Here is a 15,358-nt window from a genome sequence, read left to right as displayed (position 1 = left end):
CATAAACAAAAATATACAAATGTTAATTTAAAAATATAACCCACAATTTATCTTTATCTAACTAATATTTTTAAAATTATCTACATCTTATTTTTTAAGTTTTATATTAAGATGTACATACAATCAATCTATTATTTTTATGTCTTGTTTTGTAAGTTTAATATTAAAATGTATACACAAACAATTATATTAAGATGTATATACAAACAATAATCATTAGTAAAGATATAATAATAATAATAATAATAATAATAATAATAATAATAATAATAATAATAATAATAATAATATGTAATAAAACTAAATCAACTTTACTTTATTTAATTAAATAAATAAAGCAATTTATCAATTTGATTATTCTATGTGACAAAGCTTTGTGAGGGTGCCACGTGGAATTTTCTAATCTATTTAGTTAATTATATGATTGGGTAGTAATTATTATCCATACGAAAATTGGATAATATCCAATATCCTAGACCTTCCAATGAAACAGTTTACATCCATTTACATTATAATTTTTAATAGTTTAAATATTAAATTCAATCACATTGTTTTCTTTCATTGTGTAACATGATAACATCTATGTAGCGCAAAAATCTTTAAATAAGGTTCTTTTGTGTTTAACCCGCAAGCACACGTAAATCGTGCGCTCGGACTAAATAAACTTTCATATGGTTATTTATAATTTCCCCAATTTTACTTTATTCTATATTAGTTATGCATTTTCATTATATTTTCATCATATATATATCTTTCGGTAGTAACAAAAAAGTTAACTTGTCTTTTAAAAGGCGTATTAGCAAAGAGGTAAAGGAGTTAATTCTTGAAAAAATTTTACAATCGATAACTTTTTTATTGATGACAATAAAAAAGAGTCTTTAGTGTTTGATGTTATTCAGTCCTATGATAATACTCCTTATGATTGTGTCTCCTCATCTTCTCCATACATTCACCATTCATTAAGCATTTAATTACCATATTTAATTCTTATAAATATGTAATTGATGAATTCTGTTGTTATAGACTTTTTAAATATGCTCCATATGAACTAAATTGGACTAATTCGCATACTTCTTAGGAATCAACCTCTAGACTATTTTTTTAGCACATATTTTTCGAACTATTCCTTATATGTTGTTTTAACTTTTTCACGAGAGTTCGATACATCCTAAGGCCTCTAACAGTGTTTAATCTTGAATTTATGTAATTTTCATGGTGAGATCATTTATGAAAAAAAGAGAAGACGAATATATGACGCATATGTCTTTTGGAAAGTCATAAGGAGACTCTGAGTTTTCATTGATAAAGAGGTAGTGTTGCAACTCATGGCATTATTCCAGTTCAATGTTATTGTTCATAGATAGATAAGGATTAAGCCATATCTCCTTGTATGTGAGCTTAAATGATTTTATGCAAGGTTTCTTAATACCGTTATTTTTTTGAGCTAGAGTTACTAAATACCCTCTTGTTTCACTCAATCTGAAAGCAACTAGAGGCGGAGTTTTATACTCTTTTGCTTCTTTCTGCTATGAAGTTTTGCATTGAGGACAATGCTCCCGATAAGCATGAGGGAATGAATGTTTGTTTTGGTGTATGTGTCCTAAAAAGATAACCTAGGCAAAAGAGCAGAATTGAGTAGGTGCATAAGTGAGAAATGCAAAATTCAACAAATGGTTAGGACATAAACTTAAAAATGATTTACAAGGAAAATAAGAGATGAAGAGAGAAATTATAATTTTTGTATCGCATATTTCATGGCTTTGGTGACAAAAAAAGTGCGAGTCATAAGGTCGGAATCCAGGTTGTAACACCCCGAGATTTTCTGACGTCATTAATTAACATTTTAATAACTTTTGGGGATTTATTTTGTGTTGTAAAGAAACAATTCACACATACTTCTACTTTAAATTGATGGAAAGACTTATTTTGTGTTGAGTTAATGATTTTGACTTGTATTGAAAGAGTTGTGTGCGTGCTAGAGTAATCGGAAACTCATGTTGAATGGCTGATAGCGGTTACTTTGGTATTTAGTTTGGTATGGCAAGGTAGTTAAGGGAACTTATTAGTTCTACTCATAAATTATATAGGTGCCCATTTTGTAAGAAGAAAGTAGAGCCTTAGTCGGGTGATTTTGTGACTTTTGATCGTGCAGTGACGCTTACAGGTACGTACACGCAGTAACGAACCTTTATATGCAATTTTATTTAAGACATTATTGTTTATTGTAATAATATGCACTGCATCAAAACTATGAGATACTAGTGAGTACGCCTTATACGAAAAGTTGTCGACTATGAAATCCTTGCGTTTAGAATAGTTATATATAGAGAATGAAAGTGTTAGTAGGAGGCGGGGACCACCCCCCTTATTTATTTAAGAATTAGATTATGCCTAATTGGAGTTAGAATGACTCCTTTATAGGTGAATTTCATATTCTATTGAGTGGCTCAGTGGGTTTTGGCGCGCTGCTATCCCAGGGCGCTCATTAATAGTTGAAAGTGGAAGTTATTCCCATCTGATAAAGTATTAGATTATGATTAGCTGGCGTGACTCAACTGGATTATGTCCGGTTGATTTAGTAGTCCCCTAGGTGAGGTTCAACGGGACCACCGTAAGGGGGGTATGAGCATGCTTGGGTCATTGGGCGCCGGGTGGCTGATACCGCCCCTTGACCGAGGTGTTACCATGCGGGCCTTGCAAACCCCAATATGATGGCCTCTTCACTGGTTTAGTACCCCAGTGTGTTAGTTTTTCCCGAAGGTAGGACCCGAGAGGGTCAGCTGGATGGGGCATGAGCTCATACTTTGCCATGGGCGCTGGGTGACCGATAACGCCCTTGGCCGTGTCATTATGCCAGGAAGTAGAGAAAAGATCCACTGATAGAAAACTATTCAGTGATAAAAAGTTTATTCATTGATCGTAAGTTTTTTAATGGTAGAAGGTTCATTCTTTGGTAGAAAGCTTACGCGTTGATAGAAAGTTTACTCTTTGATTGAATATTTACTCATTGATAGAACATCTACTTATTGATAGAATAGTTTATGCCAGTGAGAAGTGTGCCTAAGTTAAGTTACCTCAAGGGTATTACAGACTATGATCACACTTACCTTAAGATAGACAAGCTCTATAAGGTCATGTGTTAGGTATTCTGTTAATGCCTTGGTCGAGTTGAACTATACGTGTTTTGCAAGAGTTTATGTTTGAAAAGAGGAGCGTGAAAACCTGCATCCTACCCAAGAACACATGGTTCGGGTTAGAAAGCACGTAATGAAATTAAGAAGTATAAGTAGCCGATAAACGGTTACTATCTGTGCTTGCGTTTTATGAAATCATCTTATGTTGTATTATGATATAATGCTATCTAGTAGTTGGCCTTATTATATTTGATGCTAGTTACTGACGTGTACGTGTTTGTGTTTATGTTTGATTGTTGATGACTTTCTATGATTGTCCTGCTATGACACATTGGCCTTTGGTCTAATGTCGAGCAGCAGGAGGATCATAGACAGGCGTAGCAGGTACTGGAGCTTCTTTTGCATTGCATTGCATTTGGGGAGAGTGATGAGGGCGAAGCATAGCCTGTGTCACATCGCTATCTTTCGACTTTTGTAGCTCTGGTTATCTTTTGTAAACTTTGATTGTATATGTTTTGTTATGAGGCCTTGTGTCCTCCCTCGTATATTTGTATTTTCGCTGCGTAGTTTATAACTCTGTATGGTTTTAAGGAGTTAAGTCTTTTTAAAACGCAAACGTCGACACTGGAACCACGATCCATGCTGGGCATGTTCATTTGAGAAGCCGGCGACGAATCATTCCGCCGTGACATAGTTTTGATAGGCCGTTGGTGCCCTTACTTTATTAGCTTCTAAATAACTTTTTTTTTTCTATAAAGGCACACAATTTTAAGGCAGATGCTGCCGAAATTTCCACTCACCTTTTTAAGGTTAATATTTAACGTTTATCTAAATTCTCTTCTGTTTTCTTTTATGTAACACCCGAATTTTCTCCCGTCCTTTACGATTTTGGTTTCGTTAAGGGGTCGGAAATTCTGGAGTGTTACACAGGTAGGCTATCTTTAGGAGAATAAGTATGGAATTTGTCATTTTTCTGTCATCTCTAGGAGTTATAAGGAGATTGAAGTGCTGAATTTTAAGGTACCTTACTATTTTGTATATATTTGTTGTGTTGAGCTTGAATGTTAGCCAAGTATAGGGGAAAAGTGGTTTGGTTACTTGGACCCTTGACTACACTAGGGATTTGAGGAGTTTAGAAAGGGAGTCATACGAGGTACTCTAGGACTTTTAGAGGCTATGTTTTAACCTTTTCTAGTATTTCTTAACTTAGAGTTTGTTCAAAAAAGAGCAAGTGTTAAGTAGGGGGAGTTGTATAAGTGCATTTATTGCACTTACTTTCATGATTTATACTGCTAAATGATGGTCATTGTTAGTTATTTTGTGCTTTTTTAAAAATATTTATGTGACTTTAAGCTAATACAGATAATGTAATCCTAATACGACTTATACTATATAAATCCGACTGATACTAAACTAATACAATTAATAATATACTAATACTATACTATACGCCCAATTATATGCTACTACGACTAATACATACACTAATAGAACAATATATATCTATTATATGCTAATACAAAAATACTATCGTAATACAAATAATAATAAAGTACACTAATACAAATGTATTATTAAACATAAATAATACTCCCTCCTATTCAGCTGAACTGTCCCATTTGACTTTTCACACTTGCCGAGGCAACATTTTAACTCTTAATATCTCAAATTATGCTTAATTAAAAATTATAAAAAGTTGATATTAATAATCCTTGTATTGAGACAAATCAAACAAGATCCCATATGACTATGTTTTAACTTATAGATTAAGAGTAAAATACAAATTAAGAGTGATAAGTGAATAGTGCCAAAAAAAAAATGGGACAATTCAGCTGAATAGGAGGTAGTAATATATAAAGGGGTATTTTACATGGTGGTAACAAAGTTTTGCGAAAGGCCAGTGGTAGCAAATTTTAAAATTAATTCCACAAAATGACATTGTACTTTTGGAATTTAAGTTGTCATGACATTAATGCCCAAAAAATATTAAATTATACGTTAAATTGTGAAATTTTATTTTTATCTTGTATTTTTCTTCATCTATTTTTTCCATCTTGGTCCATCTTCTTCCCTCCATGGTCCCTTAAAACACCTGACAGCCTTACTTCTTGGACTAAAGTTGGCTAGATATTCGTGGTTGACCTGTCGAAAACAAAATCATTTCCATAGCTAAATAAAAATATCATGATTGTTTCTTTCTTAGAAATTTAAAACTAAAATGTTGATTCTTTGGGGTCTTATTTGAACCTTTAATGGGATTATTTGTTTCTACATAAGAACCATTTTGATCCCCATTGAAATCATATTCTCATGTGAAGTTTTATTGCACGAGAAGTCAACTCTCTTTAAATTAACACAAGAATTCAAAATTATGAAGGATAAATCTAGAGGGAGGAAGATGGATGAAAATGGAGAAGATGGATAAAGAAGAACATAAGGATAAAAATAAAATTTCACAACTAAATATATAATCTAATGTTTAAATTCTAAAAATTATAAATATAGTACAATTATAAATATACTGAACTAATACGAGTAACATTATGCTAATATGATCTATAATAATATGACAACTAATACTAAGCTAATGCAAATAATAATATACTAATCCGACTCGTGTTATACTAAAACGACTAATATCACACAAATACAACTAGTTTTATGTTAATTCTATTAATGATACACTAATAACACTACACTAAAACAAATATTACTCTACTAATATCATGCTAACAAGACTAGTAATACACTAATATGACTAATATTATGCTGATTCAACCAATTAACAACAATACGGCTAATACAATACTAATACGGCTAATACAAAACTAAAACGACTAATAATATAATACTATGACTAATACCACACTAATACGACTAATATTGAAGTTAGACGACAAATAAAATACTAATACGACTAATACTATAGTAATATGACTAATCATAAACTAATATGACTAATATTATACTAATATGACAAATAATATAATAACATGACTAATATTATACTAATTTGACTAATATGATGCTAATACGACTTATTTTGTACTAATACAACTAATACTAAACTACTAATACTAATATTATACTAATATGACTTTTACTACTAATAAGACTAGTACAATGCAATTAAGACTAATGTTATGTAAATACAACTAATAATCCAATGATATGAGTAATATCATACTAAGAATACGCTAAAACGACTAATAATAAACTAATATGACTAACACTATGCTAATATAACTAATTCAATGTTAATACCACTAATAATATACTACTACGACTAAAATTACACTAATTCAACTAATGATATAGTAATACGACCAAAATTACAGGAATACAACTAATCCTATAGTTATACGACTATTACTATACAAATACAACTAATAATACACTAACACGAATAATACTACTCTAATATTACACTAATTGTAACAGACTCAAAATTCTTAATCTTAATCTTCCGATTAATTAATTCGAAATTTCAATTCAAATCTATAATCCTTTGATTATCCATTTCAAACCATCTTTAATTCCTAAACCTTTTCCAATTTTGTAATTTCTTTCAAATATTAAACTTTAAAATAGTATTTTGTTTAAAATGTTTTTATAAGCACTAAAATATTATTTTATTATTTTTTAGTACGAAAAGTAAAATTTTATTATTATATTCACGGTTTTGTAAAACGTTACGTTTTAACTTTCTTCCTTGAATTAAGATTACTACTTATTATTTTAACCTTATAATTTTGATTTAATTATTTTAAATATAAAAATGAGTCGTATTTTTATTATTAACATTAAGTATAGTTTAAGCAAAATTTTCAAAGTAAACTACATATTTTCATGCTCAAATTTACCCATTATTTTAAAGTATATTCACTTGTACATACTAGAACAAAAATTTGATGAACATGATGTTCATCACATACACAAGCTATCATCATTTCCTTACACAAGCTATCATCATTTCCTTACACAAGCTAACTTTCTTCTATACTCCAAACTCTTACACATTCACTTACACACTCCAAATCACTTACACAAGTTAACCTTTTTCTATACTTCAAACACTCTTTTTCATACAATCTAATGAACGACAAAGTTGCCCAAACCCATTATAAATACCCCCCTTAGCCATGAGATCACTTACACCACCATCATCGAATCTTTCTAACATTCTATCTCATATTTTCATTTCATTAAAATCTTACTACATTAATACCTTTATTATTAATTAAAGAAATTCAAGAACATGGAGCTTTGAACACTATTTAGCTTAAATCATCATCATTATGGAGTATTATTGGGTTATTACTTTGAGTACTTAATGTATCATTATTTTTGGAGTTTAGATTTAATTATTTTCGGAGCTTAGAAGATCATCATTATGTTGGGAGTTTGGATTAATTATCTTTGGAGCATTATTATCTATCCTGGAGGGTCTTATTTCTTATTATTTTCCTAATTAGTACTTAGTACTAATAATCCTTGGTGTTAATATGTTATAACTTCTTACCCTACTTTTTTTGTGGAATTTTACATTATATTTACTTTATAATATGCAAAGTATGAAATATGCTAATATGTTTTAATAGAAAGTTAGTTTAATGAAATTATGATCAAGATTATATTAAGTATTTGTATGCTAAAAGTATTTTTTAGTATGTTAATTTAATAATCTTTGAACAAGTTTAGAAAGTTGGGTGCAAAATTATATTCGAGTGATATTAAGTAAAAAACTAGTGCTAGTATGTTTATGAGTTATGTGTTACATGAGGAATGTTATTATATTTAAGGATTTTTTATGTTAAAACTTTATTAATATGTTTATGTTAGCCTTCAAATTAGTGTATAAGGTAGTAATATTTTATGAACTTATTTTTTATTAAGTATGGTTATATTAAGAATATTGTTATTATACTTTATTTTGAGATTTAAGTTTGTCCTTAAGGTTATAGTAAATTTCTAAGTTATTGCGTAAAGTATTTATTTTTGTAAGTGGTTATGTTAATTATTTTAATCTAGGATTTAGTATGATAAATTAAATTAAGTCGTTCTTTTTATGTGAAAAGGGCCCAAAACACTCATAGGCCATTCGACCACTATCAGATATATTAAAAAAAACAAAAAAAAAGAGATTTCATAATAAAAAAAAAGAGATTTCATTATTATCACAAAAATAGTTGTAATAATTTACTATTTTAAATTATTACAACTATTTTTGTGATAATAATAAAGTTACAATTTAAAAAGAAATTTTTGAGAAATTTTTATAAGTTATTAAATATTGAAGTGTTTTTCTTGAATATATGAGATTTCATAATAAAAGTAACTTTTAATCACTATTTAGCAAAATATTTTATTTGCTAACTATTTGACCCAAATTTATGTAAAATGATGTAAAAGTATTTTTAGTATACTTGCCGCTCAAACTATGTGTGAAATATTAATTTAGTGAGATTACAAGTTTTACTTATTTTATAATTAGAAATATTGACTTTTGTGAAAATTATAAGTTTGGCTTGTTTTAAAACTAGAAATATTGATTTTTGTGAAATTATAAGTTTTATTTGTTTTATAACTAGAATGTTGATTTTTGCAAACCTAACAAGTTTACTTATTTTTTTAAACTTGAAATATTGATTTTTGGTGAACTTGTAGAATTTTGGAAACTTACCCAAATGATGCAATTTTAACTTGAATTTTAATTAGAATATTTAATTTATTTTTTTTGAAGAGAATAAATTGTAAATTTGAAAATGTTGATTTTAAGAACTTATTTAAAGAGAAATAGATTTTAGTTGCTACTTGTGGAAAATATTAATTTGAAGACTATTGATAGAATATTAAGTTATTAGTGTGAAGTAAGCGAACTATCAAAAATAAAATTATAAATAAAATTTAATATGTAAAAATTTAATAATGAATGTATAAAGACATAAAGGTTAATTTTATATTATGATTAACAATTTTATTAAATAAAAGAGGTTATCACCTAAGTTGATCAAAGTCAAAGTCAAAGTCAAATTGTAGTAATAAAAATGTGATGTACATGTGTGAATGAATATTGATTGAATGACCCTGATAGTAAGGTTATGTCGAACAATGGACCAGCATGTAAAATCCCAGCGTCCGTGTTGGCCGGCACGTAAAATGCGGTGTAAGACAGGAGGTTAGCTACCTATTCTGTAGAGCTTGGGCATAAATTGTATTGGAGGGGTGACGACTCCACCACAGTTAGGGGTTAGGACTACGGTCCTCACCTAACCATACCCTTACATATATCAGGTGTCATATTAATGTGCTTGCTGATCAGTGATAAACTTGATTAGTATTGATGCTATGATGCATGGTACGGTTATGAGTATTAACCAAATGAACTTACTTAAGTGTTAAGATTACCGAATTGTATAAGTGGCAGTAACGTACTTCTGTCAGGATCGAGAATTGTATCTTATTGACTTAAAAAGTTTGAAATACAAAAAGAATATGGTAAAAGTATAAGGTGGTGTCAATTAATTATAAGTTCGTATTTAAATTATTATTTTGTAAATGTAGCGTATATTTTTCGTATTTTGAGCGGAATAGGAAGTTATGCTCGGCGTTAAGCGCTAACCGATCCAATCAGCTGCCATCCGTATAATGGATGGCAGCATTTGCAGGATTTAGTTCAGATTTTGATCCAGGCCGCAACAATTACTATTTATCGAGAACTTATATGCTTTTTGTTTCTTTATTGATGACTTGATGATGATGTAAGCTTTTCATTTTGAACAAACAATATTTCTTATCACATATAATATTTTACTTTTGTTTTAAATAATTTCAGTTTTATGATTTAAAGTTTTTAACAGTTCGGCATTTTGAGACTTCAGCAATATTTTTGTATCAAACATTATTATTATATGTTAATTATGTATCGAGATTGCCGCTCCTGTTACACTAATACTATATTAATACAATAGTAATATTATTATAAATACAATAATAGAACTAATACTACACTATTACCACAAATAATAAAATAATAATACACTAACACAACTAAAACTATGTTAATACGACAAATAACACACTAATACGACTAATAGTATACTAATACAACTTATACTAAATTAATACGAATAATATAATGTTAATATGACTAATATTATACAAATACATCAATTTATATCACTGATATTATACTCATTCGACTTATTCTAAAATATTAAAACTAATAATATACTACTACAAATACATGAGTTTCATGAGAGTCAATTCCACAATTCAACCACACCATGATTTTCCCCGTAGATCATTTGTGTCAAGTAAGTTTCTAGCTTGAATTTCCGTGGCTGACAGCATAACCACGAATATTACTTACTTGTGCCACAATTGAAACCATGTCAAAAGTGATCATTTGTAGTAATTAATATTGAGGTTTGGAGTGTAATATATTAATATATTCATTACAACTATAGCAATCCTTTGAATCAATCCTCAAATTGTTTGCAAAATCCTTATAGTTTTTCTTGAACACCATGCTATATTAGAGTTCAAACAATGTGTTTAACTCATTAGTTATTATTCATCAGGTTACATGAATCATATGTTTAAGTCTCTTCATCAATACACTAATAACTCTATGCATTGAACCATACTTAAACACCACCATAAACCTACAAATTAATCCATCAACTTAACTACACATTAAAGTGAATAACTTAAACACCCTAAAGTTTCCACTTCTATGCACTTATATTAATCCATAGTCTTTGTTTGGTGCACTCAAATCACCATTAAAATTAATAATTTTCAATATTTTTTCCCCTTCTCATCAAAATAACTGATAAATATGAGGTGAGTTTTTAATATTTTCTTTATCTTAACTGAAAATCAGCTTGATTTTGTATGGGAAATCTCATTAATACAATTCAAATAAATATTGGAATTTTGATCTAAAAGGAAAAAAATGAGAAAGAATAATCAAATGGAAGAAAGAAAGAGGAAAGTGAAGTTATTGTTGTTAAAAGCTTGAATGTGGAATAAAGATTGTGGATGAGAAGGTGAAGGGAAGAAGATGTAGGGGTGTCAAACAGGTCGGGTTGGGTCATTTTCAGGTTCGGATCATATATAAATGGGTCAATAGACCCTTGACCTGAACCTGACCCATTTAATTAAATGGGTCAAAAATTGAAACCCCGACCTGATCTGTAGCAGGTCGGGTCAACCTGCTAATGACCCATTTAAGCTGGTTTTTTTCAGGTCATTAAACCCATATATTTCAGGTCATTTGACCCATTTGACCCAAATCAGTTGATACTTGATAGTAAGAACACAAACAGAATCATTGTGAAAATGGAACACAAACAAAATTGAAAAAATCGAACACTAAAAAACACAAACACGAACCAAATTATTATGAAGAATAAAAGATGGCATTAACATAATCGAACAGAGTAAAAAAAAACAGTATAAAATACTTTTTCCATAATTTTTCTGGAGTTGATAATCGAACACAGTATAAAATACTTTCAGCCATTAATGGAGTTGAAAATCGAACACAGTACAAGCTTCATAACGAAAGATTCCAGATCTCAATCCAAACACCATTTTAGTTTATTTTCGAACAAAGTATGAAATTATGAATCACAAAAAAAGAGAAAGAGAAGATGATTGAATACCGGCAAAGTGCTGGAAGATCAGGTAGATTGAATTGAAGATCAGTTAGATTCAATTGAAGATCAGGTAGATTAAATTGAAGAGGAATGAGGATTGAGGAAGGCGCACGCCGCACAGAGAAGAGTAGAAGACTGAACAAGAGTGAGGAAAGCGAAATAATTTTAATTTTTAGGGTTTATGATTTTCAATGGCTTAATATTATAATAACATTAGTCATCATGTAATTTTAGGCGCCATCCATCCGCATTTCATAGGGCCAACTCCCAAGTGGCCCAATAATGTGTCATTTAGTATAATGGGTTAATATCAGATAATATGGGTCGACCTGACCTGACTGACCCATTTAATAAATAGGTTAAACAGGTTTTTTTCGGGTTTAAATATTCAAATTGAACCTAACCATTTTAATAAACAGATCAGGTCGGGTTGACCCATTTAATTAATTGGGTTAAAAATCTAAACTCAAACCCGCTAATTTCGAGTCGGTTTCAGATCAGGTTAGCAGGTCGAGTCAGTTTTTGCCAGCCCTAAAGATGAGTTAATTTGGTTTAAGTGGATTTGGTTATTTGTGTTGGTAAAAGATAAATAAAAAAGTCAAAATTTAACTCTTAATATTAAACTTTGCTATTATAATTAATAAATGACTTAACTTTGTTACTATAATTTTACAAATAATTTTTTGAAAAATAAATTTATATGAGCATTCACTACTCTGATAACTTTGTAAAACAAGTACAAGAAAGTATATAAAGAAGCACAGTCTATTTTTTTTTTGAAGAAACATCTAGAACAAAGAAACATTCGATCAAACACATAACAATTTAATTAAACAAAATTAACTATAAATAAACTCACGATCATTATAAAGAAGATCGGATACTGAAGCATTCCCTCTATCACATCGCTATTTGATATAACTTCCTCTGAGGGGGTTTATTGATCTAGTGTAGTAGTAAAATAGAGATAAGTTTGATACTATTGACTGTATTAGTAGAATTGACACCCATTGTGCAGAGGCAGAGAAAAAATTAATACATTTTCTTAAGACCCATTTTGACAATGAATTGATATAAAAACTCTAAACGTTCACCATGAGAGACTTTTAAACCCAACATATAGTTTGATTTAATCCAATAACTGGATAAAATAACTCTATATATAGGGAGAATGAATTTGATTTGTAACCAAAAACATAAAAAGCAAAAATAAAAGGTTTGGGGCTTACTATTAATCTTACGGCCCGTTTGGTTAGTGATACTAAATGGTGATAATGAGAATAATTTATAGTGTAAAATTTTATAAAAAGATTCCGTATCATTCCCATGGTAATGAAACTTTAATCACAAAAAGTTTTTCGTTCACAAATTTCCATTATTACCACCTAATACCACCTCTCCCAATGGTAATGTATAAGGAATGAATTTTGTGAAGTAGATGAGATGATTGAAATTGGACAAGCATGACCATTAAGGTAACCAAGAGATTTTTCAACTAAAATTACACTAGTTTTTCATTCTCATTACAACCGTTTATTACCACCTATCAAATGGCCGTTAAGATTGATAATAGCCTAATGTTAACAATAAAGGTTAGTTTTTTTTAATTGAGAAAATAAAAGAAAGAGAAGAGGTTAGACGGTTATTTCCCCAAATAAGCACAATATACTTTAATAAACTTGATTCATTTGAATATGAAAAGGAAACATTCTTACTTATTTGTCCCGTTAGAATTGAGTTAAAGAAAAAGTAAAAGTTTTTTTTAATAAAAATATGCTTAATGGTAATAAAGGAAAGGAAAATTTATCTAGAATAATTTAATATTTTCTTAGTTTTTCTACAATAATCTCACATATTGATTAACCATTGGGATATTTGCCTAGAGCAAACTCGGGTTACCGAATGACCTGCTATACCAAGTTTTATTTAAAAAAAATAAATTAAAATAAAATGCCTTAAAAAAAATGTTAAACTTTTTTGAGAATTTTTTAAAATATTTTCTCTAATTTTATAATTAATTTTTTAGTTTATTTTTATGGTAAATTACCTACTATAGCAGGTCATCCGGTTACCTAAATTTACTCTAGGCAAATACCCCGTAAAGTTGTGATTATTCATGGTTAATCAATAAGTGGGATTATTGTAGGAAAATCATGAAAATGTTGGATTACTCTAGGTAAATTTTTGTAAATGAAAAGAGAGAATGAACTATGTGTATTAAATTAAAATAAAGTTAAAATATATGGATGAGGTTAATAGAAATTGGTAAATCATTATCCAAAAATAAAAATGATGTAAATTAAATATGATGGACTAAAATGACAAATGATGTAAATTGATCGAGGGGGAAGAGAAGGATATTGATTTTGATTAACGGTTAAGAGGCCATTCCTTTGTTATTGCCAAAACAATCGAAGTTTAAAGAATTTTTTACCCCTATATTGTTAAAAAAAAAATAATAAAAATAAAAAAAGGGGGGGGGGGGGGATTATTTTGATGATCACAAATTAATAAAAGTAATAATAAGCATGAACAATGAGAACCCAACTGTTAAACAATAGTAGTACATTTGACTTGTTTAAAGATGCCTTGAGAATTGAGATTACTTTTTCCAATGTGATTGATAGATACTATTATTTTGTCCAAGTCTTTGATGGTTTTCCACTCTTGTATAGTTTTAACTAAAGCAAATGGAAAGACCGACTAAAACCAACAGCCAAGCAAGGCTATAATGCAACAGCCTATTTCTTGCTGTACCTGAGCAGTGGGCAGATCTAGACATCCTATTCCCTTTTCTGGGTAATCTTTTGTTTGAAGATCTTAATACGTGCCATATATAGTCTACAATTACAAATATTGTCAAAATGTTGAGGTGAAAGGATTTTGAGTTGGGTCACTGTTCAAGTCGGTTAGCTCTACATCACGTCAAGTAGGGTTTGGATTAGGTTTAATTTAACCTACGTAGGTCACATCGTGATTTTTCTACCATTTACTTTATTTTTTTATTAACTATGAATAGTCTTATATTGGAGGTGTTTAATTAGAACATCGCCATTAAGTTATATGATTAACTATATATACACTTTCTATGTTCCACTTAATTTGCACCTAATGCTAAATGGTTGAAATTTAATATGATGCGAAATTGGGTTGAAGAGTGAGCAACAAAACAAGTGGATAGAAATGAGTGACTAAAAAGAAGAGAGGGTATGCGTTTGTGGATGAAAGTACAAATCAAAATGGGAAGTGATACAAAATGAGAGGGACACATAGTATTAGGAAGAGTTGGTCAAAACCAGATACCAAATCGATTTCAAGGAAATGCGGATGTCCTTTTTAGGATATTAAAAATCATGATACGGTTCCGAATCGAATTAAACTGGATATTCGGTTTTTCATATCGGATACCGAATATCTGGTTTTATTTTAAAAAATTTTGTCCGTGTAGTTACGTCTAATTTATCGTTCTCGAGTCGGGGGACTTCTTTGGCCGCGCTCTCCTTTATGGGTATGAGTTACCGCCGTCCTTTCCTTCCCAGACCTTCACTAGTGGAAAAA

At 29.7% G+C, this 15,358-nt stretch overlaps 1 long non-coding RNA gene across 1 annotated transcript; it reads right to left on the bottom strand.

Annotated features, from left to right (window-relative positions):
* Window positions 1-10,127: 10,127 nt before the first annotated feature.
* LOC130815375 (uncharacterized) lies at window positions 10,128-12,007 on the bottom strand. The gene is made up of 2 exons (XR_009042564.1): window positions 11,807-12,007; window positions 10,128-10,801 (listed from the first exon to the last, which is right to left on the bottom strand). It is a non-coding gene; the product is annotated as an uncharacterized LOC130815375 (long non-coding RNA).
* Window positions 12,008-15,358: the final 3,351 nt, after the last annotated feature.

The sequence above is a fragment of the Amaranthus tricolor genome, chromosome 6, assembly GCF_026212465.1.
Source record: "Amaranthus tricolor cultivar Red isolate AtriRed21 chromosome 6, ASM2621246v1, whole genome shotgun sequence".
NCBI classification, from domain to species: domain Eukaryota; kingdom Viridiplantae; phylum Streptophyta; class Magnoliopsida; order Caryophyllales; family Amaranthaceae; genus Amaranthus; species Amaranthus tricolor.
Note: the sequence above shows the minus strand (reverse complement) of the source record. Positions and strands in the feature narration are given on the sequence as shown.